This window comes from Lissotriton helveticus, chromosome 4_1 (assembly GCF_964261635.1).
Source record: "Lissotriton helveticus chromosome 4_1, aLisHel1.1, whole genome shotgun sequence".
Classification (NCBI taxonomy): domain Eukaryota; kingdom Metazoa; phylum Chordata; class Amphibia; order Caudata; family Salamandridae; genus Lissotriton; species Lissotriton helveticus.
Window position 1 is genome coordinate 433,358,703 of NC_136063.1, and position 16,879 is coordinate 433,375,581.

The window sequence follows — 16,879 nt, forward strand, 5'->3', positions numbered from 1 at the left end:
GAAACTACTGTTAATGGTTCACTGAAGTCAAGTGTTCTCGGTAAAATTCAAAGTCAGCACTTCAAGTAGCAGCAAAATACATTTTACTTATCTGTCTTGTCAAAACACAAAGGTATGGCAAAGGTATACGTTAACCTGCTCCTAAAACCTCGGCAGCATATCTGTGTCTCTGCATTGGCACTGACCTTTACAGAAGTGGGCTCAATTCCTGGTGTGGAATTTGTCAAAAATTGATGGCCATATGTACAAAAGCATGTTTGCAGTCGAAAACAGCCCAATTGGCAGATTCTGGTCATTTCCGAACAAAAAATGCTGTTACAAATGCTCAGAGCACAAATTGTGATTCAGTAACATTACTGAATCACAATTTGTGTTTAGCGATTCAGTATTTGGAAGGGGTGTGTTTAGGGCTCCCTTCGTAATACGGAATAGCATTGGTACGCAGTGGCAGCTCCTCCGCTAAGGCGGAGGAGCATGCCTTACAAGGAAAATAAAATTATAACAACAATGCTATTATCATTTTATTTTTCATTAGTGGCTATGCAAAGCTGGTGTGGGTGGGGCTGTGCTTCCCGCAGAGCAGGGGAAGGAGTGGTGGCACTCTCCTAAGTGCACATGACGGTTTTGCCGGACCTCTTGGGCCGGCCAAACCATCATACGCCCTTGGCATGTCCTCCACTGGACTCTGTTGTACAGCCCAGCGGAAAACATGCCCAGCCTCTCTCTGAATACCGAACCACGGCGCTCAGGCCAATTAAAACCCAGACCAAAGAGGACGAGGACAGGGGGGAAGCGGCCACCAGGAAGGTAAGGGCTTTTTTTTCTTAGCCTCTTTTCTTTTTTTGAAAACTCCTTGCCCGCCCCACTACTACTGCCCGGTAGCAGCCACTACTGTTGGTATGTATGAATGTTTTGCAACAGTATTATGGTTGCAAAACATCAATTTTTTTGTCAACACCTCATGGGTGGTGGTAATCACCCGCAAATGGGAAAGAGTCCCTGCAAGATCCCTTCCTCTCTGTGAATGTTGAAACAAATATGTTTTTAAGAGGAGGCAGTGGTCCAATGGAGGTCTCCCAGATATCTTAAAAAATACAAGTTCAAAGTTCAATTTTCTTTTTAAACACTTCCTGGTTTTTTTTAAAGGAAAATGGGCTGCTTTAAAAAAAATTGCTTTATTAAAAAGCAATCAAAGAAATAGTGGTCTGCTGACCCCAGCAGGCCACCATCCCTGTAATGGCCGTGATTGCTAATGAGTCGCAAATTGCAACCTACCTCATTAATATTCATGACGTTGGTTGACTGTGACCCCACACCAGACATCACCATCGCCACCCTCAAAAGCTACAAAATTACACACCGGAACCAAACAAACAAACACAGAGGGGAAATTGCCATCAACTACAAAGACACCATCCGTTGTACGCCCTCCTCAGTCGAACCAGCGCTGATAATGGAGAATCTAAATTTCCAACTCGACACAGACAGAAATAGCACCATCAGAGGCACCCTTGCCTACAAACCACCAGGACCATGCCCTAGCTTCTGCAACACTATCCTTAACCTCATCACCCCCATTCCCATCAACCCCAAGCACTACATCCTCCTAGGAGATCTTAACTTCCACCTTGACATCCCCAGTGACCCCCAACTCAACCGATCTCCTGGAAAGCATGAGCAACATTCAGTGGTGTAGCTAGACGCACTGCCACCCGGGTGCAGGTAAGAGCGGGGTGGCGGCCGACAGACGTCTTGTTCCGGGGTGGGGGGTGGAGTCCGACAGACCACTTGTTCTCTAGGCTGGGGGGGATGGTAATAGACGACAGACACGACTCCCACTGCCCCCAAACACAGTGCCGCACTGGGCAGACTACCCCCCAGCTACGCCCCTGGCTATATCGGTCTCCAGCAACTTGTTACCGACCCTACCCAAATGCAGGACACACGCTCAACCTCGTTTTCATATCCAGCAACAGGGTCAAGTATAACCAGGTCTCTCAGCTCACCTGGACCGACCTTTACAGCATCGATGAATGTCTAGTGGTATTGTGAAGTGAGCTAATCAGATGGTAAGACAAGAGCAGATATGTCTTAGTAAAACTCTTGAAGGGTCGATCTTTCCCAGTCCGAATAAGTCCTGTTAAATGGTTTCAAACATGACATGCATGAAAGATGAATTACTTTCCTCCACCATTGTCTTGGACCTTGAGCTCTACCTGCCTCAGAATTCCAGTTGTGGTTATGTTCCTTCATGCACCCAACTCAGTGGAATCTTTCTATCCCCGACATTCCATGTGTGTATTTGTCTTTGACAAAGGTTCCACTTTCAGTCAGTTAATGGATGTTCCCTCTCCTGTATGGATGTATCTTAATTGTGTTCTCAATAAATACAATTAAACTTATTTGCTGTGTGGTGACTTGCTGTTGGCACCGAGTGGATACAGGGAGGAACCCAACTGGATGATCAGCAACAAATATGAGGGGAGAGCCTTTGCTGGTCAGTGTTTCTTCAGACTTGCAACACAGTTTATTTTGACCTTGTGATATGGCCTTTGCTGTTGTGTACTGCTTTGTTCACCCCGGTACCCAATGTGCCAAGCACTGAGTTGCTGTGGTGGTTGTGCTGCCACTGAGCTGACTGTGTGGGAATCATCAAACCCTCGATCTTAGCCGATTGCCTGGTAATTGTACAGGACATCTCCAGGTATGATTGATTGAGAAGCTTTACTTTTTAATGTTGAACTCTCTAAAAACCAGTCTTTCAAACAGCCTTTTATTCTATCGCCCACCGGGCACTAGAACTATGTTTCCACAACACATTAGCACCCTCTTAGAATTATACTCTTTAAAAAAATTATTTTGCCATTCTCAGTGATTTCAACTACCATTTAGAAAAGTTGACTGATCATGACACTGAGGATTTGATAGACCCCATGTTCAGGTTTGGTTTTCCCCAAATCATTAACACTTCAATTCATACGGCTGGTCACACGCTAGATTGGCTATTCACTAACAATTCAAATATAAAATTCCTGAAGGCCTTTCTTTAATGTTAGGCCTCCCAAGACTAATAATACTAAATCCTTCCATCTGTGGCAGAAAATCCAGGTCCCAGAACTCAGGGATGCTCTCCTAACCACCGAGCCAGTAACTTCAGTAGATCCAGATGCTGATGATAGGGACGACAAATTTTGGATTCAGGCAGCTGCCGGCAACCTTGCACCAATAAAAAGTAAAATTCTAAAGAGAACTAGCCCCTCCACTCCCTAGTATAACTCTGAACTTAAAACCTTCAAACAATACTGTCGGAACCAGGAGAGAATATGGAGGAAGGATTACAGTCTAACTCAAAAAGACAATTACAAACAATGCATTGCCAAATATAAAGCCCTTTTTATATCCACCAAATCAAATGCTATAGCTTAAAATTTGAAAAGGCAAACAAGCATTGGAAATGCAATAGGTCTCGCAATAGAATAGTTAGACTTTTTTCTTTTTGCAAATGGAAGAGTGGCGTTGCGTGGATGAGTGGCGTTGCGTGGATGAGTGGCGTTGCATGGATGAGTGGCGTTGCGTGGATGAGTGGCGTTGCGTGGATGAGTGGCGTGTGTGAGTGGCGTTGCGTGTGTGAGTGGCGTTGCGTGTGTGAGTGGCGTAGCGTGTGTGAGTGGCGTAGCGTGTGTGAGTGGCGTAGCGTGTGTGAGTGGCGTTGCGTGTGTGAGTGGCGTTGCGTGTGTGAGTGGCGTTGCGTGTGTGAGTGGCGTTGCGTGTGTGAGTGGCGTTGCGTGGATGAGTGGGGTTGGAATGCAATAAGTATAGCATTAGAAAAGTTGTAGTTATTGGTGAGGGTGAGGTTGATTGAGGGTAAGGGGGTGAGGGTGATTGAGGGTAAGGGGGTGAGGGTGAGGGGTTTAGGGTGAGTGAGGGTGAGGTGTTGAGTGGGGGTGAGTGAGGGTGAGTGAGTGTGAGGGAGGGTGAGTGAGGGAGAGGGGTTGAGGGTGGGTGAGGGGTTGAGGGTGAGAGGGTGAGTGAGGGTAAGGGTGAGGAGTTGAGTGTGAGTGAGGGTGAGGGTGATTGAGTGTGAGGTGTTGAGGGAGGGTGAGGGTGAGTGAGGGTGAGGGTGAGGTGTTGAGGGTGAGTGAGGGTGAGGAGTTGAGGGTGAGGGTTAGTGAGTGTGAGGGGTTGAGTGTGAGTGTGCGTGAGGGTGGGTGAGGGGTTGAGGGTGAGTGAGGGTGAGGGTGAGGCTGAGAGGTTGAGGGTAAGTGAGGGTGAGTGATGGTGAGGCAGAGGGGGTGAGGGTAAGTGAGGGTGAGTGAGAGTGAGGGTGAGTGAGGGGTTGAGGGTGAACGGTTGAGGGTGAGTGAGGGTGAAGTGTTGAGGGTGAGTGAGGGTGAGGGGTTGAGAGTGAGTGAGGGTGAGGCGTTGAGGGTGAGTGAGGGTGAGGGTGAGGGTGAGTGATGGTGAGTGAGGGTGGGTGAGGGTGAGTGAGGGTGAGTGAGGGTGAGTGAGGGTGAGTGAGGGTGAGTGAGGGTGAGTGAGGGTGAGTGAGGGTGAGGGGTTGAGGGTGAGTGAGGGTGAATGGTTGATATTGATTGAGGATGAGGATTTGAGGGTGAGTGAGGGGTTGAGGCTGAGTGAGGGTGAGGGTGATTGAGGGTAAGGGTTTGAGGCTGAGTGAGGGTGAGGGTGAGGGGTTGAGTGTGAGTGAGGGTGAGGGTGATTGAGGGTGAGGTGTTGAGGGTGAGTGAGGGTGAGTGAGAGTGAGTGAGGGTGTGTGAGGGTGAGGGCTTGAGGGTGAGTGAGGGTGAGGGTGAGTGAGGGTGAGTGAGTGTGAATGAGGGTGAGTGAGGGTGAGTGAGGGTGAGTGAGGGTCATTGAGGGTGAGTGAGGGTGAGGGTGATTGAGGGTGAGTGAGGGTGAGGGTGAGTGAGGGTAAGTGAGGGTGAGGGTGAGTGAGGGTGATTGAGGGTGAGTGAGGGTGAGTGAGTGTGAGGGAGGGTGAGTGAGGGAGAGGGGTTGAGGGTGGGTGAGGGGTTGAGGGTGAGAGGGTGAGTGAGGGTGAGGGTGAGGAGTTGTGTGTGAGTGAGGGTGAGGGTGATTGAGTGTGAGGTGTTGAGGGAGGGTGAGGGTGAGTGAGGGTGAGGTGTTGAGGGTGAGTGAGGGTGAGGAGTTGAGGGTGAGGGTTAGTGAGTGTGAGGGGTTGAGTGTGAGTGTGGGTGAGGGTGAGTGAGGGTGAGGGGTTGAGGGTGAGTGAGGGTGAGGCTGAGAGGTTGAGGGTAAGTGAGGGTGAGTGATGGTGAGGCAGAGGGGGTGAGGGTAAGTGAGGGTGAGTGAGAGTGAGGGTGAGTGAGGGGTTGAGGGTGAACGGTTGAGGGTGAGTGAGGGTGAGGGGTTGAGAGTGAGTGAGGGTGAGGCGTTGAGGGTGAGTGAGGGTGAGGGTGAGTGTGGGTGAGGGTGAGTGAGGGTGGGTGAGGGTGAGTGAGGGTGAGTGAGGGTGAGTGAGGGTGAGTGAGGGTGAGGGGTTGAGGGTGAGTGAGGGTGAAGTGTTGAGAGTGATTGAGAATGAGGATTTGAGGGTGAGTGGGGGGTTGAGGCTGAGTGAGGGTGAGGGTGAGAGGGTAAGGGTTTGAGGCTGAGTGAGGGTGAGGGTGAGGGGTTCAGTGTGAGTGAGGGTGATTGAGGGTGAGGTGTTGAGGGTGAGTGAGGGTGAGTGAGAGTGAGTGAGGGTGAGTGAGGGTGAGGGCTTGAGGGTGAGTGAGGGTGAATGAGTGTGAATGAGGGTGAGTGAGGGTGAGTGAGGGTGAGTGAGGGTGAGTGAGGGTGAGGGTGATTGAGGGTGAGTGAGGGTGAGGGTGAGTGAGGGTAAGTGAGGGTGAGGGTGAGTGAGGGTGATTGAGGGTGAGTGAGGGTGAGTGATGGTGATGTGTTGAGGGTGATAGAGAGTTATAGAGGGTGAGGGGTTGATGTTGAAAAAAATTTTTGTTATTAAAATGTCTGACGGAAATCGCCACCTTAACGCTACCTACATTTACCAGGTTAGCGTTCTAGTTTATTTTTTTCTTTTCCCTACCGTTACGTTTTATTTTTGATGGACATTTTTTTTAGCCAATCGGAGCGCGACGTTTTTGACGTCGCGTTCCGATTAGCATACGTAATCGGTGGAATTCTCCAGAACATGGAGAATAGCCGGATGCGGAAGGCGTGTTCCTGTACGTGTGCTGTTGGTGCGTCGTAGGATAGGTAAGAGATTCCCTCGACGTGTTTTTTTAATATAATGTAAAGTAGTATTGATAGTATGCATAAAATAGTTAATAATTACGAGTGTATTTATATAAATAGTGACATATTTTGTTAGCGATTGTAATTATTTTAGTTATTTATGTAATTTATATGCAATTAAGTGTTTTATTTACTACATATAGTATATTTAAGTTAACGAATGAATAGGAGTGTATTTTTAATACTGTTGACATTGTATTTTTTTGTTTGTAATATTTCGAAATGATTATTATGTCGTGTAATTAAAGTCTTGTTTTTATTATTCGATATGTAATGTATTTATTTTCTTAAAGTGTTATGTAATGTATTATTAGCAGTTGTTTGTAATTTGACGTACAAGAGCTGTTCATTGAGTTTCTAAGTACTCTTTTCGCCATGAATATTGTACACTTAAAATGTATTAATTGTATTACGATTTCTTTTGTGAAGCTAAGAGACATATGTAATGTTTATTGATTATTTTTTGCGCTGAATCCAAGTTGCGTAATATGTTTTTAATACTTGATGTAATTCCGTGTGATGAAGTGCTATTGTTATATGCCTACGGCTTTTTGTGTAACTAATGACAATTGTGTTTAATCCGTCCGATTTACGGGATGAATAGTGCTTGTTTATTACCCAAGTTAAAAATAGGCTGTTTTACTTTTGTGTTTGTACATCCTAGTCCTCGCATCCTGACTGATATTTCTTCGTTCTTTTGTTGGTGTTATTTTGTCCTAATAATTGTTGGTTTGGTGACCTGAAGCTTGATAAACATCATTGCGCGTATTTTTACTTTGGTTGTTATTTTCTAGGATGTCTTTCTGTTGCGTATCTTGAGTATGTATTTGTAGGGTGAATTAGGCTGTTAGTTTATTAGGGTGAATTAGGACTCAGGATTTCTATCTTGGAGTTAGAGTGTGGATTAGGATAGTTTATTTCTATTATTCCTTTTGTTGTTGTATGTGTGTGTGTGTGAGGGTGAGTGAGGGTGTGTGAAGCTGAGGGTGTGTGACGGTGTGTGAGGGAAGCTTGCACTGCTGCTGTCGGTGCTGTACCTGTTCCATGTGTAAGGGAAGCTTGCACTGCTGTTGCCTGTGCTGTACCTGCTCCGTGTGTGAGGGAAGCTTGCACTGCTGCCGCCTGTGCTGTACCTGATCTATGTGTGAGGGAAGCTTGCACTGCTGCCGCCTGTGCTGTACCTGATCTATGTGTGAGGGAAGCTTGCACTGCTGCTGCCTGTGCTGTACCTGATCTATGTCTGAGGGAAGCTTGCACTGCTGCTGTCGGTGCTGTACCTGTTCCATGTGTAAGTGAAGCTTGCACTGCTGCCGCCTGTGCTGTACCTGATGTATGTGTGAGGGAAGCTTGCACTGCTGCCGCCTGTGCTGTACCTGATCTATGTTTGAGGGAAGCTTGCACTGCTGCCGCCTGTGCTGTACCTGATCTATGTCTGAGGGAAGCTTGCACTGCTGCTGTCGGTGCTGTACCTGTTCCATGTGTAAGGGAAGCTTGCACTGCTGCCGCCTGTGCTGTACCTGATCTATGTGTGAGGGAAGCTTGCACTGCTGCCGCCTGTGCTGTACCTGATCTATGTGTGAGGGAAGCTTGCACTGCTGCTGCCTGTGCTGTACCTGATCTATGTCTGAGGGAAGCTTGCACTGCTGCTGTCGGTGCTGTACCTGTTCCATGTGTAAGTGAAGCTTGCACTGCTGCCGCCTGTGCTGTACCTGATGTATGTGTGAGGGAAGCTTGCACTGCTGCCGCCTGTGCTGTACCTGATCTATGTTTGAGGGAAGCTTGCACTGCTGCCGCCTGTGCTGTACCTGATCTATGTCTGAGGGAAGCTTGCACTGCTGCTGTCGGTGCTGTACCTGTTCCATGTGTAAGGGAAGCTTGCACTGCTGCCGCCTGTGCTGTACCTGATGTATGTGTGAGGGAAGCTTGCACTGCTGCCGCCTGTGCTGTACCTGATCTATGTGTGAGGGAAGCTTGCACTGCTGCCGCCTGTGCTGTACCTGATCTATGTGTGAGGGAAGCTTGCACTGCTGCTGTCGGTGCTGTACCTGTTCCATGTGTAAGGGAAGCTTGCACTGCTGCCGCCTGTGCTGTACCTGATGTATGTGTGAGGGAAGCTTGCACTGCTGCCGCCTGTGCTGTACCTGATCTATGTGTGAGGGAAGCTTGCACTGCTGCTGCCTGTGCTGTACCTGGTCTGTGTGTGAGGGAAGCTTGCACTGCTGCTGTCGGTGCTGTACCTGTTCCATGTGTAAGGGAAGCTTGCACTGCTGTTGCCTGTGCTGTACATGCTCCGTGTGTGAGGGAAGCTTGCACTGCTGCCGCCTGTGCTGTACCTGATCTATGTGTGAGGGAAGCTTGCACTGCTGCCGCCTGTGCTGTACCTGATCTATGTGTGAGGGAAGCTTGCACTGCTGCCGCCTGTGCTGTACCTGATCTATGTCTGAGGGAAGCTTGCACTGCTGCTGTCGGTGCTGTACCTGTTCCATGTGTAAGGGAAGCTTGCACTGCTGCCGCCTGTGCTGTACCTGATGTATGTGTGAGGGAAGCTTGCACTGCTGCCGCCTGTGCTGTACCTGATCTATGTGTGAGGGAAGGTTGCACTGTTGCTGCCTGTGCTGTACCTGCTCTGTGTGTGAGGGAAGCTTGCACTGTTGCTGCCTGTGCTGTACCTGCTCCGTGTTTGAGGGAAGCTTGCATTGCTGTTGCCTGTGCTGTACCTGCTCCGTGTGTGATGGAAGCTTGCACTGTTGCTGCCTGTGCTGTACCTGCTCTGTGTGTGAGGGAAGCTTGGACTGTTGCTGCCTGTGCCTCACCAAGATTTGTCTAAGTAAATGGAGAGGGGGGAGAGAGTTGGAAGAGAGAGTGAAAGAGGCAGAAACGTGTAGAGGAATAGAAAGAGAGAAGGGATCTGTAACCTGAGAGATGTGGCATAACAGAACGCTCGCTAGTGCGGGCACTGCTGCTCGGGGTATCGGCGCGATTTGTGTAAGTGGGTGACTGAAGCAGAGTGGGTGAATATATATGTCTGATGATAGTGGATGTCTGATGATTGCATGTCTGCTGGGGTGCAGGGTCAGTACAAGTCAAGCTGTAAGTTGGTGTGTGTCAGAACTGGTTGCCTCGGGGCCAACGAAGTCTGTTGCGAGGAGTGGGGGGCAGCCTTTGATGTGCGAGAGAGCTGCCGTGAAAGGCATGTAATTAGGGGGGAGGAGAAGTGGCGCTGGGGTGAATGGAGGGAAGGCAGAGAAGGGGAGGGGGGATGAATGTGACCCGGCGGGCAGGGGAGGGGGTGAGCGGGGAGAGCGGCATGAAGGTGTGAAAGCAGCAGGGGCCTGGAGTGGGGCTAAGATAACTGAGACGGCGGGCAGGGGAGGGGGTGAGCTGGGAGAGCGGCATGAGGGTGTGAAAGCAGCAGGGGCCTGGAATGGGGCTAAGATACCTGAAGCCACTCGACACGGCAGGCAGGGGAGGGGGCGTAGCGGGGGTGTGGGAGGAGTGCGTCTGAGGGATGTTAGCGCTGAATCCAACTTGCGTAATATGTTTTCTATATTTGATGTAAATCCGTGTGATGAACTGCTATTGTTATATGCCTACGGCTTTGTGTGTAACTCGTGACAATTGTGTTTAATCCGTCCCATTTACCGGATGAATAGTGCTTGTTTATTACCCAAGTTAAAAATAGGCTGTTTTACTTTTGGATTTGTACATCCTCGTCCTCGCATCCTGACCGAGATTTCTTCGTTCTTTTGTTGGTGTTCTGTTGTCCTAATAATTGTTAGTTTGGTGACCTGAAGCTTGAAAAACATCATTGCGCGTATTTTTACTTAGGTTGTTATTTTCTAGGATGTCTTTCTGTTGCGTATCTTGAGGGTGTATTTGTAGGGTGAATTAGGCTGTTAGTTTATTAGGGTGAATTAGGACTCAGGATTTAAATCTAGGAGTTAGAGTGTGAATTAGGATAGTTTATTTCTATTCTTCTTTTTGTTGTTGTATGTGTGTGTGTGTGTGTGTGTGTGAGGGTGAGTGAGGGTGTGTGAAGCTGAGGGTGTGTGACGGTGTGTGAGGGAAGCTTGCACTGCTGCTGTCGGTGGTGTACCTGTTCCATGTGTAAGGGAAGCTTGCACTGCTGCCGCCTGTGCTGTACCTGATCTATGTGTGAGGGAAGCTTGCACTGCTGTTGGCTGTGCTGTACCTGTTCCGTGTTTGAGTGAAGCTTGCATTGCCGTTGCCTGTGCTGTACCTGCTCCGTGTGTGATGGAAGCTTGCACTGCTGCCGCCTGTGCTGTACCTGATCTATGTGTGAGGGAAGCTTGCACTGCTGCTGTCGGTGCTGTACCTGTTCCATGTGTAAGGGAAGCTTGCACTGCTGTTGGCTGTGCTGTACCTGCTCCGTGTTTGAGTGAAGCTTGCATTGCCGTTGCCTGTGCTGTACCTGCTCCGTGTGTGATGGAAGCTTGCACTGCTGCCGCCTGTGCTGTACCTGATCTATGTGTGAGGGAAGCTTGCACTGCTGCTGTCGGTGCTGTACCTGTTCCATGTGTAAGGGAAGCTTGCACTGCTGTTGCCTGCGCTGTACCTGCTCCGTGTTTGAGTGAAGCTTGCATTGCCGTTGCCTGTGCTGTACCTGATCTATGTGTGAGGGAAGATTGCACTGCTGCTGTCGGTGCTGTACCTGTTGCATGTGTAAGGGAAGCTTGCACTGCTGCCGCCTGTGCTGCACCTGATCTATGTGTGAGGGAAGCTTGCACTGCTGTTGCCTGTGCTGTACCTGCTCCGTGTGTGATGGAACCTTGCACTGCTGCCGCCTGTGCTGTACCTGATCTATGTGTGAGGGAAGCTTGCACTGCTGCTGTCGGTGCTGTACCTGTTCCATGTGTAAGGGAAGCTTGCACTGCTGTTGCCTGTGCTGTACCTGCTCCGTGTTTGAGTGAAGCTTGCATTGCCGTTGCCTGTGCTATACCTGCTCCGTGTGTGATGGAAGCTTGCACTGCTGCTGTCGGTGCTGTACCTGTTCCATGTGTAAGGGAAGCTTGCACTGCTGCCGCCTGTGCTGTACCTGATCTATGTGTGAGGGAAGCTTGCACTGCTGCTGCCTGTGCTGTACCTGCTCTGTGTGTGAGGGAAGCTTGCACTGCTGCCGCCTGTGCTGTACCTGATCTATGTGTGAGGGAAGCTTGCACTGCTGCCGCCTGTGCTGTACCTGATCTATGTGTGAGGGAAGCTTGCACTGCTGCTGTCGGTGCTGTACCTGTTCCATGTGTAAGGGAAGCTTGCACTGCTGTTGGCTGTGCTGTACCTGCTCCGTGTGTGATGGAACCTTGCACTGCTGCCGCCTGTGCTGTACCTGATCTATGTGTGAGGGAAGCTTGCACTGCTGCTGTCGGTGCAGTACCTGTTCCATGTGTAAGGGAAGCTTGCACTGCTGTTGCCTGTGCTGTACCTGCTCCGTGTTTGAGTGAAGCTTGCATTGCCGTTGCCTGTGCTATACCTGCTCCGTGTGTGATGGAAGCTTGCACTGCTGCTGTCGGTGCTGTACCTGTTCCATGTGTAAGGGAAGCTTGCACTGCTGCCGCCTGTGCTGTACCTGATCTATGTGTGAGGGAAGCTTGCACTGCTGCTGCCTGTGCTGTACCTGCTCTGTGTGTGAGGGAAGCTTGCACTGCTGCCGCCTGTGCTGTACCTGATCTATGTGTGAGGGAAGCTTGCACTGCTGCCGCCTGTGCTGTACCTGATCTATGTGTGAGGGAAGCTTGCACTGCTGCTGTCGGTGCTGTACCTGTTCCATGTGTAAGGGAAGCTTGCACTGCTGTTGGCTGTGCTGTACCTGCTCCGTGTGTGAGGGAAGCTTGCACTGCTGCCGCCTGTGCTGTACCTGATGTATGTGTGAGGGAAGCTTGCACTGCTGCTGTCGGTGCTGTACCTGTTCCATGTGTAAGGGAAGCTTGCACTGCTGTTGGCTGTGCTGTACCTGCTCCGTGTTTGAGTGAAGCTTGCATTGCCGTTGCCTGTGCTGTACCTGCTCCGTGTGTGAGGGAAGCTTGCACTGCTGCCGCCTGTGCTGTACCTGATGTATGTGTGAGGGAAGCTTGCACTGCTGCTGTCGGTGCTGTACCTGTTCCATGTGTAAGGGAAGCTTGCACTGCTGTTGCCTGTGCTGTACCTGCTCCGTGTTTGAGTGAAGCTTGCATTGCCGTTGCCTGTGCTATACCTGCTCCGTGTGTGATGGAAGCTTGCACTGCTGCTGTCGGTGCTGTACCTGTTCCATGTGTAAGGGAAGCTTGCACTGCTGTTGGCTGTGCTGTACCTGCTCCGTGTGTGAGGGAAGCTTGCACTGCTGCCACCTGTGCTGTACCTGATCTATGTGTGAGGGAAGCTTGCACTGCTGCTGTCGGTGCTGTACCTGTTCCATGTGTAAGGGAAGCTTGCACTGCTGTTGGCTGTGCTGTACCTGCTCCGTGTTTGAGTGAAGCTTGCATTGCCGTTGCCTGTGCTGTACCTGCTCCGTGTGTGATGGAAGCTTGCACTGCTGCCGCCTGTGCTGTACCTGATCTATGTGTGAGGGAAGCTTGCACTGCTGCTGTCGGTGCTGTACCTGTTCCATGTGTAAGGGAAGCTTGCACTGCTGTTGCCTGTGCTGTACCTGCTCCGTGTTTGAGTGAAGCTTGCATTGCCGTTGCCTGTGCTATACCTGCTCCGTGTGTGATGGAAGCTTGCACTGCTGCTGTCGGTGCTGTACCTGTTGCATGTGTAAGGGAAGCTTGCACTGCTGCCGCCTGTGCTGCACCTGATCTATGTGTGAGGGAAGCTTGCACTGCTGCTGCCTGTGCTGTACCTGCTCTGTGTGTGAGGGAAGATTGCACTGCTGCTGTCGGTGCTGTACCTGTTCCATGTGTAAGGGAAGCTTGCACTGCTGTTGCCTGTGCTGTACCTGCTCCGTGTTTGAGTGAAGCTTGCATTGCCGTTGCCTGTGCTGTACCTGCTCCGTGTTTGAGTGAAGCTTGCATTGCCGTTGCCTGTGCTATACCTGCTCCGTGTGTGATGGAAGCTTGCACTGCTGCTGTCGGTGCTGTACCTGTTCCATGTGTAAGGGAAGCTTGCACTGCTGTTGGCTGTGCTGTACCTGCTCCGTGTGTGAGGGAAGCTTGCACTGCTGCCACCTGTGCTGTACCTGATCTATGTGTGAGGGAAGCTTGCACTGCTGCTGTCGGTGCTGTACCTGTTCCATGTGTAAGGGAAGCTTGCACTGCTGTTGGCTGTGCTGTACCTGCTCCGTGTTTGAGTGAAGCTTGCATTGCCGTTGCCTGTGCTGTACCTGCTCCGTGTGTGATGGAAGCTTGCACTGCTGCCGCCTGTGCTGTACCTGATCTATGTGTGAGGGAAGCTTGCACTGCTGCTGTCGGTGCTGTACCTGTTCCATGTGTAAGGGAAGCTTGCACTGCTGTTGCCTGTGCTGTACCTGCTCCGTGTTTGAGTGAAGCTTGCATTGCCGTTGCCTGTGCTATACCTGCTCCGTGTGTGATGGAAGCTTGCACTGCTGCTGTCGGTGCTGTACCTGTTGCATGTGTAAGGGAAGCTTGCACTGCTGCCGCCTGTGCTGCACCTGATCTATGTGTGAGGGAAGCTTGCACTGCTGCTGCCTGTGCTGTACCTGCTCTGTGTGTGAGGGAAGCTTGCACTGCTGCCGCCTGTGCTGTACCTGATCTATGTGTGAGGGAAGATTGCACTGCTGCTGTCGGTGCTGTACCTGTTCCATGTGTAAGGGAAGCTTGCACTGCTGCCGCCTGTGCTGCACCTGATCTATGTGTGAGGGAAGCTTGCACTGCTGCTGCCTGTGCTGTACCTGCTCTGTGTGTGAGGGAAGCTTGCACTGCTGCCGCCTGTGCTGTACCTGATCTATGTGTGAGGGAAGATTGCACTGCTGCTGTCGGTGCTGTACCTGTTCCATGTGTAAGGGAAGCTTGCACTGCTGTTGCCTGTGCTGTACCTGCTCCGTGTTTGAGTGAAGCTTGCATTGCCGTTGCCTGTGCTGTACCAGCTCCGTGTGTGATGGAAGATTGCGAGATCTGGCATAACGGAAGGATTGGTAGTGCGTGCACCGCTGCTTGGGGTATCTGCGAGATTTGTGTAAGTAAATGGAGAGGGGGGTGAGAGTTGGAAGAGAGAGTGAAACAGGCAGAAACGTGGAGAGTTAAAAGAAAGAGGGAATGAATCTAAGCTGCGAGATGTGGCATAACAGAAGGATTGGTAGTGCGTGCACCGCTGCTTGGGGTATCTGCGAGATTTGTGTAAGTAAATGGAGAGGGGGGTGAGAGTTGGAAGAGAGAGTGAAACAGGCAGAAACGTGGAGAGTTAAAAGAAAGAGGGAATGAATCTAAGCTGCGAGATGTGGCATAACAGAAGGATTTGTAGTGCGTGCACCGCTGCTTGGGGTACGACAAACAGGAGATGGTGACTAAAGTTTCAACCATGAGGTTGGAAGGCAGTGAAGTGAAATGTGAGGAGGCACCTCTTCAAATTGTAAAACAGACGGAGGGCATTGCTGTGGGGAGGGGGTGTAGGAGAAATGCACATGGCGGGCAGGGGAGGGGGCGGAGCGGGGAGAGCGGCATGTGGGTGTGAAGAAGCCGGGGCCTTTGAAGTGAAGCTAAGCTTCACTTCAAAAGGTGTCGGAGGAATGCGGCAGAGGGAACAGACGGCGATTGCGGCTGAGGGAACTGATGTGCACGAGCTTTTAAGCTCAATGCACATGCGCATTGAGCTTAAAAGTCACGGGCACTGCAAGGAATCGCCAGGATTCCTTGCTTCTTAGTTAAAGCTTGTTTAAGCCGCAATAGGCTCGCAAGCTCGATGCGCATGCGCATCGACAGGCGAGACCTAAAAACTCCTCCATGGAGCTCTTTCGCACTATCACTAATATTCCTACTCCCATTTCCACTGTAATAAGTAATACGTTTTGCAATGCCCTGGCACTCTTCTGTCAGAGGATGGTTCAGGACATTTTTTACAGTTTTCTGACAACTTATCAGTATGTTCTAGTGCCTACCCCTTTTTACCCCCATGCAGATCAAGAATCCAGGTCTATGACACAATTCTCTAAGCTATCCAAAAATTCAGACAGTTGATCCTGACCACTAATTAAGGATCCCCCCCTTGATTCATGTCCACCTTCCAAAATTCAGATGGTCCCAGATATTGTGGCAAAACAGCTTGCTACTATTTTTAACACCATGTATCTTTCCTGAAGACTGGAAGAAAGCTTTGGTTTTCCCACTCTTAAAAAAATCTCCCTAGACACCAACAACCACTGTCCCATAGCTAGGCTGCCTTTTCCAGCCAAACTTGTGGAAAAAGCAAAGAACGAACAGCTTACACATTTCATTGAACAAAACAACCTATTGGATTCCTCTCAATTCAGGTTCCACAGTGGACATGGCACAGAAACTGCCCTTATAGTTGCTAGTGAGGAGATGTGTGCAACCTTGGATAGTAGTGGAAGAGCGGCCCTGGTGTTACTTGACCTCTCTGCTGCGTTTGATATGGTCGACCATGTTTGTGTGATCGACCAATTAAGCGCTTTAGGAGTTAATGGGCCAGGCGATTGCCTTACTTAAATCCTTCCTGCCCTCTAGAGTTCAATCAGTTCATCTTGACGAATACACCTCCGGATCCTATGTTTTACTATGCAGTGTCCTCCAGGGTTCATCGTTAAGACCATCATCAGTAGTATCCCTCCCTAATTTTAATCAAGGCATTGATGAATTATTTTCCAACTGTATGTCCGCAGTTAGTGACTGGATGGGATGCATCTCAATCATGTTCTTCATAAATAATATCAAACACGCCTGCTGTGTGAACATTTTAAAGGTGCTCAATGTGCCAGAACTCCACAGAATATGCCTGGGTTGCCCAGTAGCTCAAGGTGGGCTTCCTCCCACTGTACCAGGATACTGCTCATATAGCAATGGGTGTCCTTAGTTGTGCCAGTGTTTCTGATCAGTGAAGTAGAAAGACTTTATTTTGTGATTAATTAAAATCTTTACAATAGAGAAACACTCTAATATAATAATAAAATGTTATAAAAAGAGATTCAGTAATACAAAATTTAAAATAATTGACGGTACTTAGTTACATGAAGCCAAGAGGGTACCGGATTTAATTTTTCATGATTTTCCTAATGGCATGCGTTTTCTTTATGAAAGGCCTGCCAAGAGACACAAAATAGCTTCATTACTTAAAAAGATACTTTCCGTTAAAACACAGTAAAAGGAATGGACGAGGCACCAGTCCAAAAAAAGTCAGACTATCAGATCCGTTCACTTTAGGGCTCTTTATGAACAGTGTGATATGGTGCTTCCAAAAATGCCAGGAATTCTGATGCTGCACCAGAGATTGAAGTCATTGTGCCCCTAGAGATTCTGAGTGCTCCATGGCTTTAACTCAGGTCTGTTGTGCTGCTGAATATTCCAGGGTTGCTGGTGAATATACTAGGGGTCTGCTGAATATATGATGGTTGCTGCTGACCACACGACAGTTGCTGCTGAATATACAAGGGGTACTGCTGAATATAGGGTTCCCCAAGGATCCAACTTATCCCAGACTC

General features: G+C 49.7%; 1 protein-coding gene across 5 annotated transcripts in view; it reads right to left on the minus strand.

The window, feature by feature from the left end:
• CPQ (carboxypeptidase Q) overlaps positions 1-16,879 on the minus strand; it is a 2,048,903-nt gene that overhangs the window by 1,792,850 nt on the left and 239,174 nt on the right. The gene's annotated exons all lie outside the window — the stretch shown is intronic.